The sequence below is a fragment of the Stegodyphus dumicola genome, chromosome 5 (genome assembly GCF_044657685.1).
Source record: "Stegodyphus dumicola isolate Sdum_Otavi_A_Nest chromosome 5, ASM4465768v1".
In the NCBI taxonomy this organism is placed as follows: domain Eukaryota; kingdom Metazoa; phylum Arthropoda; class Arachnida; order Araneae; family Eresidae; genus Stegodyphus; species Stegodyphus dumicola.
In genome coordinates this window covers 122,490,877-122,505,049 of record NC_140772.1, presented here as the reverse complement: position 1 = coordinate 122,505,049, position 14,173 = coordinate 122,490,877, and the positions used below count along the sequence as shown (strand labels likewise).

General features: G+C 33.7%; 1 protein-coding gene and 1 long non-coding RNA gene across 2 annotated transcripts in view; one reads left to right on the top strand and one right to left on the bottom strand.

Moving 5' to 3' along the window:
- LOC146997217 (uncharacterized) overlaps window positions 1–14,173 on the top strand; it is a 440,254-nt gene that overhangs the window by 385,080 nt on the left and 41,001 nt on the right. The window lies entirely within an intron of this gene.
- LOC146997218 (uncharacterized) lies at window positions 2,926–12,304 on the bottom strand. The gene is made up of 2 exons (XR_015041214.1): window positions 8,771–12,304; window positions 2,926–3,554 (listed from the first exon to the last, which is right to left on the bottom strand). It is a non-coding gene; the product is annotated as an uncharacterized LOC146997218 (long non-coding RNA).

Sequence of the window (14,173 nt, the reverse complement as noted above, 5' to 3'; positions counted from 1 at the left end):
CCACCACTTTTTTCCAAAATGAAGTAGCTAAAATCAGAGATATTAATTAAAAACTTGGGAAAATGATAATTTTCGCCCTAATATTTCCGAGTGGCAACCCTCTCGCAATCAAATCCTAGAGATTATTAATAAAAAATTTCTAAGTTTGACAATGAAATAAAAATAGAATTGCCAAACATTAAATACATTATTCCCGATTCCAAAAATCCGTGGTAAGCCATTTCGACTGGTCCCATCTTCTTTCGAATTTAATCAGCTGACATACTAATTAGAAACTCTGAAAGCGCTGATTTTCGCACACATTTTTCCGAGTGGCAACAGTCTCGAGCTTTGGAGATAAAAATGCTTTATTTCGAAGTGTTGCTACCGCTCGCTTTCAAATCATGGAGTTTTTTAATAAAAATTTGTAAGTTTTACAAAATCTATACATATAAAGAAGAATGTATGTTTGTTTGTTCATGTTATTAATTTCTGATGAATAAAGGTCAAGATTTTGCCACATTTAATCAACTAAAATTAATTATAGGTGAAATATTGAATGGAAATTAAGCTTTTAGGACTATTTGATAAGAAAAACAAAAATCATTCAAAACTGCGTGCCATTGTTGCTGATATAATGAAACAGAATTAGCTTATTTTTCTATCGAAAATTTTTATGTGGGTTCCATATCGCATCAGACTGAAAAATGTATGAATGTGAATTGTACTTTTTTTTATCGTTTTTAGAGAAGGATTATAGCGGTATTACAGATCTGTGCTGTTAGATGCATTGCTCTCAATCCAACTTGTACTTCCGCTAATCTCAAAATAAATTTGCAAGTTTTATTCTTTTGAAACTAGTTGAATTTTATCTGCAATCCACGTTTACATGGAAACTTTGAAAGAGAAATTAAAGGGCCTGTTTTATACCTTGATGCAGATATAAGGATACTGCACATAGCAGGTAATTCTCAGTAATCTGAAATACTTCCACAATGGATCTTTGAGAATTTTCCTAATTAAATACCAAAGGACCAACGATATAAATTTCCAAGCACCTACTATCTTAAATATCGTTTCATTCCACGCGCTTTACCAGCTCATATCAAGTGAGATGTAATTAGTACTTTGACACATACGTGATTATACTGAGTTTCTGCTGTTGAGTTCTAGAGCCAAGTGAACCTGAATAAGAGTTAGGGGGGGAAATGCTTAATGTTGTAACAATTCTGAGGAAACATTTATGTGGAACAAAATTTAAAAGAGTATAAACAAACATGACACTCAGAGAGCAACTCTAAATTATTATTAGGTCCCAGGCAAAATTTCTGTATATGGAACATGAGTTGTTTTCTTAGAAATGTTTCTACTGTTGGCTTTTTCGGAGGGAAGGAGAGTTTCGAGTTACTTGAGGGTTTTGGTTAGTTAAACGAGACAGTCCGAATTTCAATGTGCTACCTGTTATTAAATGATTTAGCTTAAAGAGCTATTTTGAGCTGTGATTTACATGGTTATTGGATGAATGCTTAAACTTTCTAAAAAATCTTTTTAGTATCATAATTATAATACCTGAGACATGTTGTTCTGTATAAAGGAAAAACGGTGACAGATATCAGCGATAGAAAACTAACAGCAAAGTGATTTGTTGAGGCACTTGTGTTGAAAGCGACCTCTGTTATTTATAAAAAGAATGATTATCCTATCTTAACGTTGAGCTTCTATTCAGAAAACTATGAGATTTCTTTTCTACCTTATTTTCTATTACGTGATATCAGATATTTAGAAGAGATCTGTTTGGCAAAATATACTTTAACAAAAAAAAAAATTTCTTCCATCAATCTCAATAGTGGCTTCTTTGGACCTTGCACGAAAGAGACTGAGTGGGCCGGACTTGTGTTCTTCACATCTCGGAAGAATATCATGTGATGTACCAACAATTTACGTTGTGTGGTATTAGCGTTTCATAATACAGCCAAACCCCAAAACACACGCCAAAATAATAGTAATACATATTTATCTTGTGAGTAAAATTGAGAAGACTTGGACTGTTGATGCTTTAAAAATGAATTAGGTATAAAAGATTAGGCATTAAAAATTGTTTGCTGTATTATTTTATAATTATTTATCTAGTTATTCGAATTTTTCAGTTTTTAGCATTTGAAATCATTTGTATACTTTGTTTCAGAAATTTCTTGCAAATATTTCTGAAGAAGTAAGGATTCTGAAACTGAATTAATTTCATGTAACGGTTATATTAAAAAACGAAAGATGATAAGAAGCAATACTTTTTTAGTTTAATTAATTAACTGCTGGAAAACACAAACTGCAATCATTATTCCAGCTCCAATAAAAGTAAAATATAATTATCAAAATAAAATATTCTAGCAGCGATAATAACGATAAGTCATATAAATAATTAAATATATAACTTCAACTCTTTGAACAAGATTTGTATCTGTGATTGTAATCTTATCCAAAGATTTGTAATTTTTGAATAAGATGTAAATTTTCAGAGGCCGGACTCATGTTAATTTTTAATGGTAATCAAAGTAATGTGAAAGTGGACTAAAAGGCAATAAAATTTTAAAATATCTCCCAAATCTGTATACAGGAGGACTGGACTGGTTCTGTTAATTGGCAAGAAAACTTGATCATGCTTTTATTGTCGCAGATAATTTAAATATAATTCTAAAAAAGCTTTCCTTCCATGCAAATGTTATTTCTTGCTTGGTGTTATTTATAACAAAAGTGCTTTTATTGGGTTACAAACTTTTCCATTTGTGCATTGTTTTGTTGTTAACATATGATATATGCACACCTTTCTTCTTGCTTGTTTATACTATAGATATAGCGCAACTTTTATAAATTATGACAGCAAATATTGTAAGAATGTAAAATAATAAAAGAAGTGTTATTTCAGCCCCCTCAAAAAAGGAAAATGCATACTTAGCAATATTTTACCCTTTATTAAACTTTACAACTCAGTACATCATACATAATTAGAATAATCATCCTACATAATTAGAACAGTCTTTGAGTTGTAAGCGTCTTATTAATAATGGAGGTAAACCCAGTTGAAAGGCATCTCTTTCTACATTCTGAAGTCTTTTCCTGATACTAATGTAACACAAGTTTTCCAGCGTATGACACTGCTTGGATTTATCATTTATATATATAAGCATCTTAATGCTTTCTTCATTTCCAGAGATTATCAAATTATTTCTCCAATTCTGTGTGCATAATTTAGCACCAGCAATTATAAGTAAATCCACAAATCTCTGGCTACCTCTTCTACATGCATAGAACAATGGGGTAAAACCATACTCATCACGCCTGTCGATTTCAGCTCCAGAAATGAGCAATTTTTGCACTAAAATTTCTTGTTTTTCGATAACTGCCAAGTGAAGAACAGTACTACCCAACCTAGTGGCATTAACGTCACATCCCCGTTCTATGAAGAGCGTAAATAAATCTGCATATGAATATTTTTCACTACCTGAATTTATTTCGTCGAAAGCAGATCTGAATACAACAAACATCAATAATGTTGTTCCGATATCATCGGTGAGGTGAATCTGAAAAAAGAAAAAGTTTAGAACTTTGTAAAAGGGAAAATATTTTAATAATAAAAAAATTACAAAAGCATACAAAAATAATTGATAAACAATAAAGTCATAAAAATGTCTATTTTTCATCTGAAGAAAATCCACAGCTGTCAACAATGAAATCTCAAAAACTGGAGATTTTTGTAACGTGATTGAAAACCAGTAGAGTTAGCATCTATGAAAACCCTAAATATGAGCAATCTCTATGCAAGATATACAGAAAAATGTGGTTGAATATTTCCCCAACTGAATTAAATAAAAAAAACAAATGCATGTCCAGTAATTAACAATATGGATACAAAGCATTATTAGAAATTCCTTTTCGTCAAGAAAATAATGCATTTATTTATTAAAGCACAGAATTTTTCTAACAAAACACCTAATAGTTGTAACATTTTTGACCCTTAAAAGAAATTTCACTGCTGAAAATGCAGCTGTGAAATGAATTGCTTAATTTCTAACTTAATTTGGACCTCACCATCGTTACTGAGATTTTCCAGGTACTTTTTTTTTCCCCTCGATTTTGTACTAAAATTGGAGGAAATTGTATATGTCTCAAATGAAGAATTTCAAAGTAAAGAAAAATGAAGTTAAAGAATGAGAGGGGCGTTCTAAAATACAATTTTGAAAAATAAAAATGATAATATAAAATTAAATTCAGTAGGTAGGCAAGCATATAATAAAAAAAAGACATGTAAATTTTATTATTATCCTCAGTATTGTAACATGAATGGCATTTCACATCAAGAACAAAATATTTTAACACTAGTATATGTGTCTGTCACAGCTCTGTTATTATATGATACATGCAAACAGTTAGAACTGGATAAACCATTTAGCAAAATAAGCATATTTTTAGGGCAACAAGGAAATGGTCATTAGGAACAAAACGTCGTTAGAAACTCGAGGAAAGGATGTACTTTTAAAGGAAAGGATGCAGTAAAACTGGCATAAAAAAAAATTTATGCCAGTTTTACTGTGGATTGAACCAAGACCAAGAAAGAAGAAATGGGGGGGGGGAGAAGTAAATGTATATGAGGCTTAGTCTAAATCTGGGTCTACATATTTTATATATACAGTATGTATATATAAAATAATAATAATCTTCATAATATGCACATGGAAATGTAAATTTTAAAATTTAGTTTAATTAAATATTTATTTTATAAGGCAAATGGATAATTTTAAGAAAAAAATTGAAAATTATTTTGAGTTTTCTTTTTCTGTGTGACAAGTGAAATATCTGTTAAGAATCTATGATAATTATTTAGGAAGATCAAATTAGATTCAACATTTCAAACCTAACAATTTTTATTTCATCTTCACCTCCAAACTACACACGTGCACCATCGCGCGCGTTCGACGACTGACTCTCTCCTTGAGAATCTTGGGATAGAATTTTGTGGTCTGTAATTATATGCTGCCATCTCTCAGCTGTTCTGGGGTTAAATTGGTATGATATTTTTTTAGACTTTTTCAAATAAGATAAACCACAACAAGAGTATCCCCCCAGTGAACAAGCGAAGTGAAAGAACGACAGTATTTACACATACATAGCATAAACAAAAGGGAATTGGGATGCTGGGTTGTGTCAGTTGCTGAAATCACTTACATACATGAAATTAAATAAAAGTAGAAAACAAAATAAAGTAATACAGGTTAAATCTAATTGACATGAATAAATGAAAATAAAGGTTTTTCAGTTCTGAAATTTGTAGAGAATAATTGTGATATGATGAACATTGAAAATCGAGTAACTCAAGAGTAATTATGATCAAGTTAACCAATTTCTGTGATGAGTCTCTTGCTAAATTTCACAATTCATCCAGATTTTGTGGTTTTGGAATTGTTGACAGAGTTTCCAGTAGTATTTCCTGGGACTTTAGGTTCATGCTCGTGAGGAATTTGTTGTATTTCATCATTATATATGAATGCAGGTTTCACTCTGTCTAGGGAAACATTGCTTTGCCTGACATTTATGGATATTTTTATAACTTTGTCGCTTCGACTTATGACTTTGTGGGGACCTGTATATGGTTGAGTGAGCGGTGGTGTTATTTTGTCCACACGAAGGAAAACATGTGTACACTTTTGCAATTCTGGGTGCACAAAGATTCTTGTTTGGTGATTTTGGTTGGGAAATGGCTTTAACTGCTGCATTTGTGCCTGGAGTTTCTGCACATACTCATAAGATGGAGTTGTATTTTGGGCACTTTGGGAAAATAAATCTGCTGGAAGTCTTAGTGAAGTTCCATACACAAGATCAGCACTTGATGCTTGTATGTCTGTTTTAACAGCAGCTCGAATGCCAAGGAGAACTGTTGGTAATGATTCAGTCCATCTTGGGTTTTCATGGGCTTTTAAAGAATTTTTCAAGACTCTGTGAAAACGTTCTACTAAGCCATTTGCTTGGGGATGAAAGGCTGTAGTACGAATTCTTCTTGTTCCCATAATTTGTGTGAGCTCACTGAACAGAGGTGACTCAAACTGGCGACCCTGATCTGTGGTGATGGTAGATGGGCATCCAAAGCGGGATATCCATCCTTCGAACAAGGCTCTGCATGCTGTTGCTGCTGTCATATCAGCGATGGGTATCACTTCAGGCCATCTGGTGAACCTGTCGATGATGGTGAGGCAGTACATTTTGCCCTCTGAAGGAGGCAAGGGTCCGATTAAATCCACATGCAGATGAGAAAATCGTGCGTCTGGTGTAGCAAATGTACCCAGAGGTGTTTTTGTGTGTTTGTGAACTTTGGATCGCTGGCATGCATCACAACTTTTTACCCAGTCTTTAATATTCTTTTTCATATTGGGCCAAACATAGCGAGCAGAAATTAATTTGCAAGATCCTGTTGTTCCTGGATGCGAGAGGTTCTGAAAATGGTCAAACACTATTTTACGAAAAGATGCTGGCACAATAGGTCTTGGAATTCCGGTTGATACATCACAGATGAGTTCTGTTGCTGACACTGGGCTGGGCATGGACTTTATTTCTAGTGAATGATTGCTGTTTTGCAGATTTTGTAAATCATCAGCTTTCTGAGCGTGACTAAAGGCTTCAAAATCAAGAAATGAGGAATTTGAGATGTTGTTTATCTCAATTCTGGATAATGCATCTGCAACGCTATTATTAACACCACTGGTGTGACGAATGTCAGTGCTAAACTGAGAAATGAAATCAAGTCGACGCCATTGGCGCGGACTGCACTTCTCTGAATTTTGCTTAAAGGCGTAGATAAGAGGCTTTTGATCAGTGAAAATGATAAAGTTCCGACCTTCGAGCATGTGCCGGAATCTCTTCACCGCAGTGTAAATGGCCAATAGTTCTCGATCATAGGTGGAGAATTTTTGTTGACTGTTGGTGAGCTTAACAGAGAAGAATGCAATCGGTTCCCAGTTGGTTGTGTTGAGTTGCATCAAGGAACCATCAACTGCCAGGTCACTGGCATCAACCCAAACACTAAGTTTGGCTCCTGGAATTGGGTGACGAAGAAGAGTTGCGGTAGCTAGTGAATTTTTGGCATCTGTAAATGCCTGTTCGCTAGCCTCAGACCATTGAAGTGTTTCTTTGGGATCGTTTTGTTTAGGTTTTCTGCTCTTTTTATTATTTTTGATACCTTCTGAAAATTTATTTAAGGGTGCTAATATGTGTGCTGCTCTAGGAACGAAACGTCTATAGAAATTGAATAGACCTAAGAAGCGTCTTAATTGAATTATGGTAGTAGGTTTAGGAAAATTCAAAATACAGTCTACTCTATCTTTCAGGGGTTCTGTTCCTTCTTCAGATACTTTGACACCTAAGAAATTTATTGAGGAAACACCAAAAACACACTTAGAAGGTTTAAGGCTAAGGCCATAATTTTGCAATCTTTCAAAAAGTATTCTTAGATGCGAGATATGCTCTTCCTCAGATTTAGATGCTACTAATATATCGTCTACGAATGCATAAACAAATTTTAAATCTCGAGTAACTTCATCGATGAATCTTTGGAATGTGGCTGCAGCGTTACATAGGCCAAATTGCATGCGACAGCTTTCAAATAAGCCGAAGGGGGTGATTATAGCACTTTTGTGGATATCATCAGGATGTATAGGGATTTGATGATAGGCTTTAATTAAATCAAGGTACGAGAAAATTTTGCAGCCATGTAGTTCAGAAGTAAAATCTAAGATATTAGGAATGTTATAATTATCTTTTATTGTTTGTGCATTGAGGGCTCTGTAATCTCCTACAGGACGCCATTCCGTGCTGTCCTTTTTAGGGACCATATGCAAAGGTGATGCGTAGTTACTTTTTGAAGGACGAATGTGGCCTAATTCTATCATATTTTGGAATTCTTCTTTGGCGATTCGTAGGCGGTCTGGGGCAAGACGTCGTGCTTTAGCAGTGACGGGAGGTCCTGTGGTTTGGATGTGATGCACTACTGTGTGCTTAATTTCTTGGTCAGCACGGGGTGGTTTTGTGATTTCTGGAAATTTTAATAATAATTTATGGTATATACTGTCGCCAGATACTGTCTTTATTGAATGTATTGCACTAACTCGTAAACTGCATTTAGAGCCAAGATTAGTGTTACCGTCGATTAATCTTTTTGTGTGGAGGTTAGGCATCAAGTTGAAATTATACAAAAAATCTGCACCAATAATAGGGGTTGAAACACTGCCGACAAGAAAGGTCCATCTGAATATGCGTCTTAAACCTAAGTCTAAGGAGAGATTTTGGCTAGTGTAGACGGAAATTGGTGTAGTGTTTGCTGCTGAAAGGGTCATTTGGATGCGATTTCGCCTTTGCAATGCTGTTGCTGGAATTATAGATACGTCAGAACCCGTGTCGATGAGGAAGTTGACATTTGTGCGCGCATCTCTAACAAAAAGGCGACGAGAATTGGAGGGCAAGGCTGTAGTCGCCGCTATGCCTCGCCTGGGCCGTTTTTTGAAAATTTACAGGGCGGGGTACACTTTATAGCTCTCTCACCAAATTTAAGGTGGTACCAACAGGTATCAAACTTGTTTTTATTTTGAGAGGGGCTGCGTTCTCTTTAGCCGCGATATTTATTCTGACTACGAGTGCGGCGACGATCACGCGAGATATTATCGATTCTTACGTGCAATTTTTTTATCTCTGCGAGTAAACGTTCTTCAATGGAATCTGAAATATTAGCAGAACAAATATTTGTGGCACTTACCGCTACAGGAGATGGTGATACATCGATGACACGATCCGCAACTTCCGCAGCTTTATCCAAGGTTAAAGGCGTGTTCGCTGCGAGTATCGACCTGTACGAAACTCGGGATATGCTGTAAAAACAGTTAGCATTAGTTCATCGGAAATGCTGTATGACTCAGCGCGTCGTCGCATTATGCGTAAGAGTTCACTTGGCCGGCGATCTCCCAACTGTTCGCCGCCGAGGAGTTTTTTCATTTCTTGATGCGTCGATTCTCCGCACCGCTTGATTAGCTCAGTTTTAATGTGATTGTAAGGATCCGTGGAGTTGGGGGCTTTGATTACATCTCTCACAATTGATGCGGCTTCGGCGGGCAGGTGCGAAACAATGTAATTATACTTCGTGCGAGACTCCGATATCGCTTTCGGTGTTCCCAATTCAAATGTTGCTTCGCACATAGTGAACCATAGTGAAGGATCGGCGAAGTTGTACACAGGTATCTTTACTGCTCCGATTATTGCTGTTCCTTCAGTCATTTCCAGTCACGTGGCTAAGTCCCAAGTAATATGTAAAAAAAAAAGAGAATTTTTTTTTTTTTTTTTTTTCCGTGCAAATATTAGTTTAAAACAATAACGCTTGGTTGCTGCAAGGCCGGGTCACCATTGTTAAGAATCTATGATAATTATTTAGGAAGATCAAATTAGATTCAACATTTCAAACTTAACAATTTTTATTTCATCTTCACCTCCAAACTACACACGTGCACCATCGCGCGCGTTCGACGACTGACTCTCTCCTTGAGAATCTTGGGATAGAATTTTGTGGTCTGTAATCATGTGCTGCCATCTCTCGGCTGTTCTGGGGTTAAATTGGTATGATATTTTTTTAGACTTTTCCAAATAAGATAAACCACAACATATCTAAAAGAAGTTACTTCATCCTTATACCAAGCATTTTAGGCCACTTTCTGTGGCACATGTTTGCATGATTCCTGAGTTTTGCAGAATTACATAGTTGTTGTAAAGAAAATAAACAAATCATTTAAAAAACAGTGCAATGAATGCAGTAATGTATGAATGGCAACATGTCTTTTGACCAGGTCTGGCACTAGTAGGAATTTATTCACTCAGTGGCTAAATATATTATGCAAATCAGATCATATTCACACTACATACCTAGGAAAGGAAAAAAGTTAATTCCCTTCCAGTCCTACTATTATTTTTTGTAATAAAGTATTATAATTGTGTAACCAGTTTTTCATAAATTTCAGATTCACATGCTTCACTAAACCATCTAAAAGACCGAGACAAAATTATTGTCATTCAAAATACAGACAAAATTATGTTTAAACTCCCCCCCCCAATTCACCAGAACTAATACTAAGTTCTGATTTCTTTGCAACAGAACGCTTTTAATTCTGTGTAGGAAATCTTTGCCTTTCTTTTAAAACACTGACAAAATTTATAAAAAAATACCTTTCTGTCAAATTTTTTAAGTCTGGTTTAACCCTTTGCGACACGCATATTTAAAATATATTTTAATCTTTAAAAAAATGCCTTAGAATAAGTCAGATGGACTTACTTAAGTGCCTTTAAGGCTTGAAAAAAATTCTGCGCTTTTATTTTTTACGGTGGAAGGTGGGATACCATTTGTCCCACCATGCAACTAGCACATGTCTTATAGCATATTGGTGTATAGCAGGGAAAAAAAATTATATGTGGAATGAATAAACAAAATAAAGCGTGCATTCTAAAATATTCATAATAAACACACTAAAATGCATTTTGTACTTATTGCATATATGCATGACTTGTAAAATTTTGCATATGCACATTTTGCATGTAGTATATATTTAATATTTTTAAATTTTAGGAACAAAAGAAAATATTTTCTTGAATATTATTTTAAGATTAAAATTTGATACTCGTACATATGATACTAAATAAAATATTAAAATTGGCACTTGATTCAAAAACATTTATATATGACTAAAATTGAAAAAAAAGTCACTTTCATGAAACTTTGAAAAACATGTTATTTCATTCTTTTGTAAGCATAGAGGCACTTCACATGTTTCACACATGCAAAATGTTCGTCGTTATTCTTTCGATATGCTGCAATATGCACATCTTCTCCTGCTCGTTCTCTTTGGCGTTTTACTTACATTTTTTAGTGTCTTTTCTGGTTGTACGAACGGGTTTTTAGTTTTATTTGAACTGGGGATTTCAGTTTTCTTTTCAGCTCTTTCTTGCCTGCAAGTGCCATTAGACCTTCTGTAACTGAGAGAAGAAAACCTTTCATTGTTTTTACATCATGATCAGGTTCGCGAACAAACTTGAATAAATGTGTTTACTATACTCGCATCTAAAAAGTAAAAAAAAAAAAAAAAAATCATGTGCCACCATTTCTTGCTTTTGCGGTCTATTTCATATAGTCCTTTCAGTTGATCAATCAGTCGACATATCCCATATTCTTATTGTATGAAATAATGCTGTTTGGGCACAGTACTTTTTTTTTTTTTTTTTTTTGTCTTTCCATCTCGTTCCTTTCTATTAATTTCTTTCATTTCAGTTGCCTTTTCCAGGCAAGACAGGATGGAAACGGATCTTTTATCCTTCCATTTTATGCAATAAATTGAATCATCGCTAACTGAAAAGTCTATATATCCTCTTGACATAAATTTGTGGGTAGATACTTCCGATTCATATTTACAGTGCCACATGCATAGATGCATCTGTGTCTTTAAAAAGCGAAACAAATTATGACTACTTCCCTTTCTTCTTCAGCAATAACTTCAACCTCAGTTATTCTCTCCTGGATTTCAATTTCATCTGAATCAGAAACTGACATCTGAAGCATTTGAGTCGCAATCAGATGGCAATTCAGCAAAAAGATCCAAAGCTTCCTGAGTTGTTAATTTTTTCCTAGACATTTTAGCACATCAGAGCATACAACGGATGTAAAAGCGCGCGCAATCACGAAAAAAGTAGATGCAAAAAAGAAAAAAAATAATCGTGAGTGCTGCCATCTATTGAGCGGAAATTCAAGTGTGTGGTGGGACAAATTTTAACCCACTTATTTCAACTGCAAAATTAATGTTATAAAATATTGAATACAATTAAGATTTTTGAAAATAAAGTACTTTTGAATATTAAAAAGTATCATACATATCATAAACTGTATACCAAAATTTTTAAAATATTGAAAAATGCGAGATACAGGGATATCACTCTTGTGATCCTATTTTGAATATTTTTTGCTTATAAACTTAAGCCCTGGTATAGTAGTAACATCTACTGAGAAAAATAATAGCTAAAATAGATTATTTTTAAAAGATTAGAAAATTTCTAACGGAAATTGCTAACTGAGAAAATAAATATTAATTAGGTGGGGCATATATTGACCCACCATGCCGCAAAGGGTTAAGTAATTTATTATGCATGAATTGCATTCTTATATAATTTTTTAATATTATAAAAGCTAATATAATATAGTACAGTCAAAAGTCGTTAATTCGGACACCCGTAATCCGGAATGATCTATAATCCGGACCTCAAAGCTACAAACTTTCTGCGCATGCGTCGTGTTGACGCATGCGCGTAAGACCTTTACGGCTGCGAATTTGCGTGTGCGCGTGCCCAAAATACGTTTACAAATGCGCGTTTAATGTATAACGGACGGGATAAGCTAAGCTAAAATTATCTAATTATCTATTTTAGTTAATGTTGCAGATTGCGTTGTTCCTTAATCTTCGAATTGGAGCAATTTTATAAAAGTAAGCTTGAACTTTCGATTATGTCAAACATAATTTCTGATATATATTTACTAATATGTAAAGGATATACAAAGGGAAAGTATCTTTCGGAGTCCATTAAACAAAAAGTGGAATTGCTGCAAAAAATGGATAAAGGATTTGTTTATCTAACCATTCAGAAATCTGTTTATCAATTTCACGCTGCTCTGCGTGTGTGTGTGGGGGGGGGGGGGAACGTGGCATATCCTTTGGATAAAGGCATATCCTTCTTTTATCTAAACTTTAACGTTTGTTTACCTAAACTTTGTTTATCTTTAACGCCGCGGAGCGCAATGAATTGGAAGTTGATCTGTCAACACTATCCTTATCTTAAGGGCAGATGTTTTTATTTTATTTGGCTCATAATTGCTTACTAAATGTGGTATTTCCTCTCGATGTACTCCGGCTTTGATATGATTTAAATCAAATGCCTCGTCATTATAATTCGCTTCCAATAGCGAAGAAAGTGACAGAGGTTATTGAAAACGAAAAAATTTCGATTGACAAATTAGTCGGTATTCTCGACACAGCAATTATAGGACTTGAACAGCGGAACTTTGTAACTGAACAAGAAATTATGTCTGTTTATGGAATTAAAGAGAATGTATTATCACATAAAAAACGAAGCAACTTAAACAACTTACACTGAAAGAAATATTTAATAAAGTAAACAAATAAATATTAAGCTTTTTTTTTGTAAATTTTGATACCCTTTAGATCATAATTGTTCTTTATTTCGTAAATTACGGTTTCATATTTTTAATTTTATAATTTCTGCATGCCATTTTACCAGATTTAAACTGATGATCTATAATCCGGAAAAATCGATAATCCGGAATCGCTGAAGTCCCGACGAGTCCGGATTAACGACTTTTGACTGTAATATGCAAGACTGTCTGAGTTTTACTCCAGTAAAGTATTCATCTGAGAATTTATTACAAATTTTATGAAGGTTGATGATATATTTTTATTTCAAATATTTTATTTCACTTTTTTAAACATGAAGTGGAACAAAAATTTCATATTATTCATGACATTATTAAACTACCTTCTCTATGGTTTTGCTGACCTCAGAGTATTGAGCTAATACTTTAATTCGAAAGCCTCTTATACTATTCAGTCACTTATAAATTACTCCTTTTATCCTTAATTAATTTAAATTTTAAATGTTGGCATGTCTTTTGTGTAAAGCTTAAACTGTAATTATATAATTTCAACATTTTAGGCATTTTAAATTTGTGTGTGCATTAAAACAGTTGTCAAAGCACACTGTTATAATTCTTGACACTATATTTAAATACAATTCATCATAGAAAATTTTTTAAAGAAAAAGTTTATTGTGTTAAGGCTATTGAAAATCTATACAATAATTTTTTAGTAAAAATCTTTTCCTTTATGCATATAATTTCTAAGTAAATATTTTTGTTTTTAAAAAATTATTAAATAGATGCAAAGTAGTTTATGAAAAGTCAGTTATTAGGTTATTAGAGGAAGAAAATTTGCGTGGCACAATATATAGAAATGTGTAAATCTTTTCTGGGGAAATTTTAATCAATTTAATAATATCAATGTTTGTTGAAAAAAAAAAATGTCATTTTATTATGAGGAGTGGAAATAATAAAATTGTATGC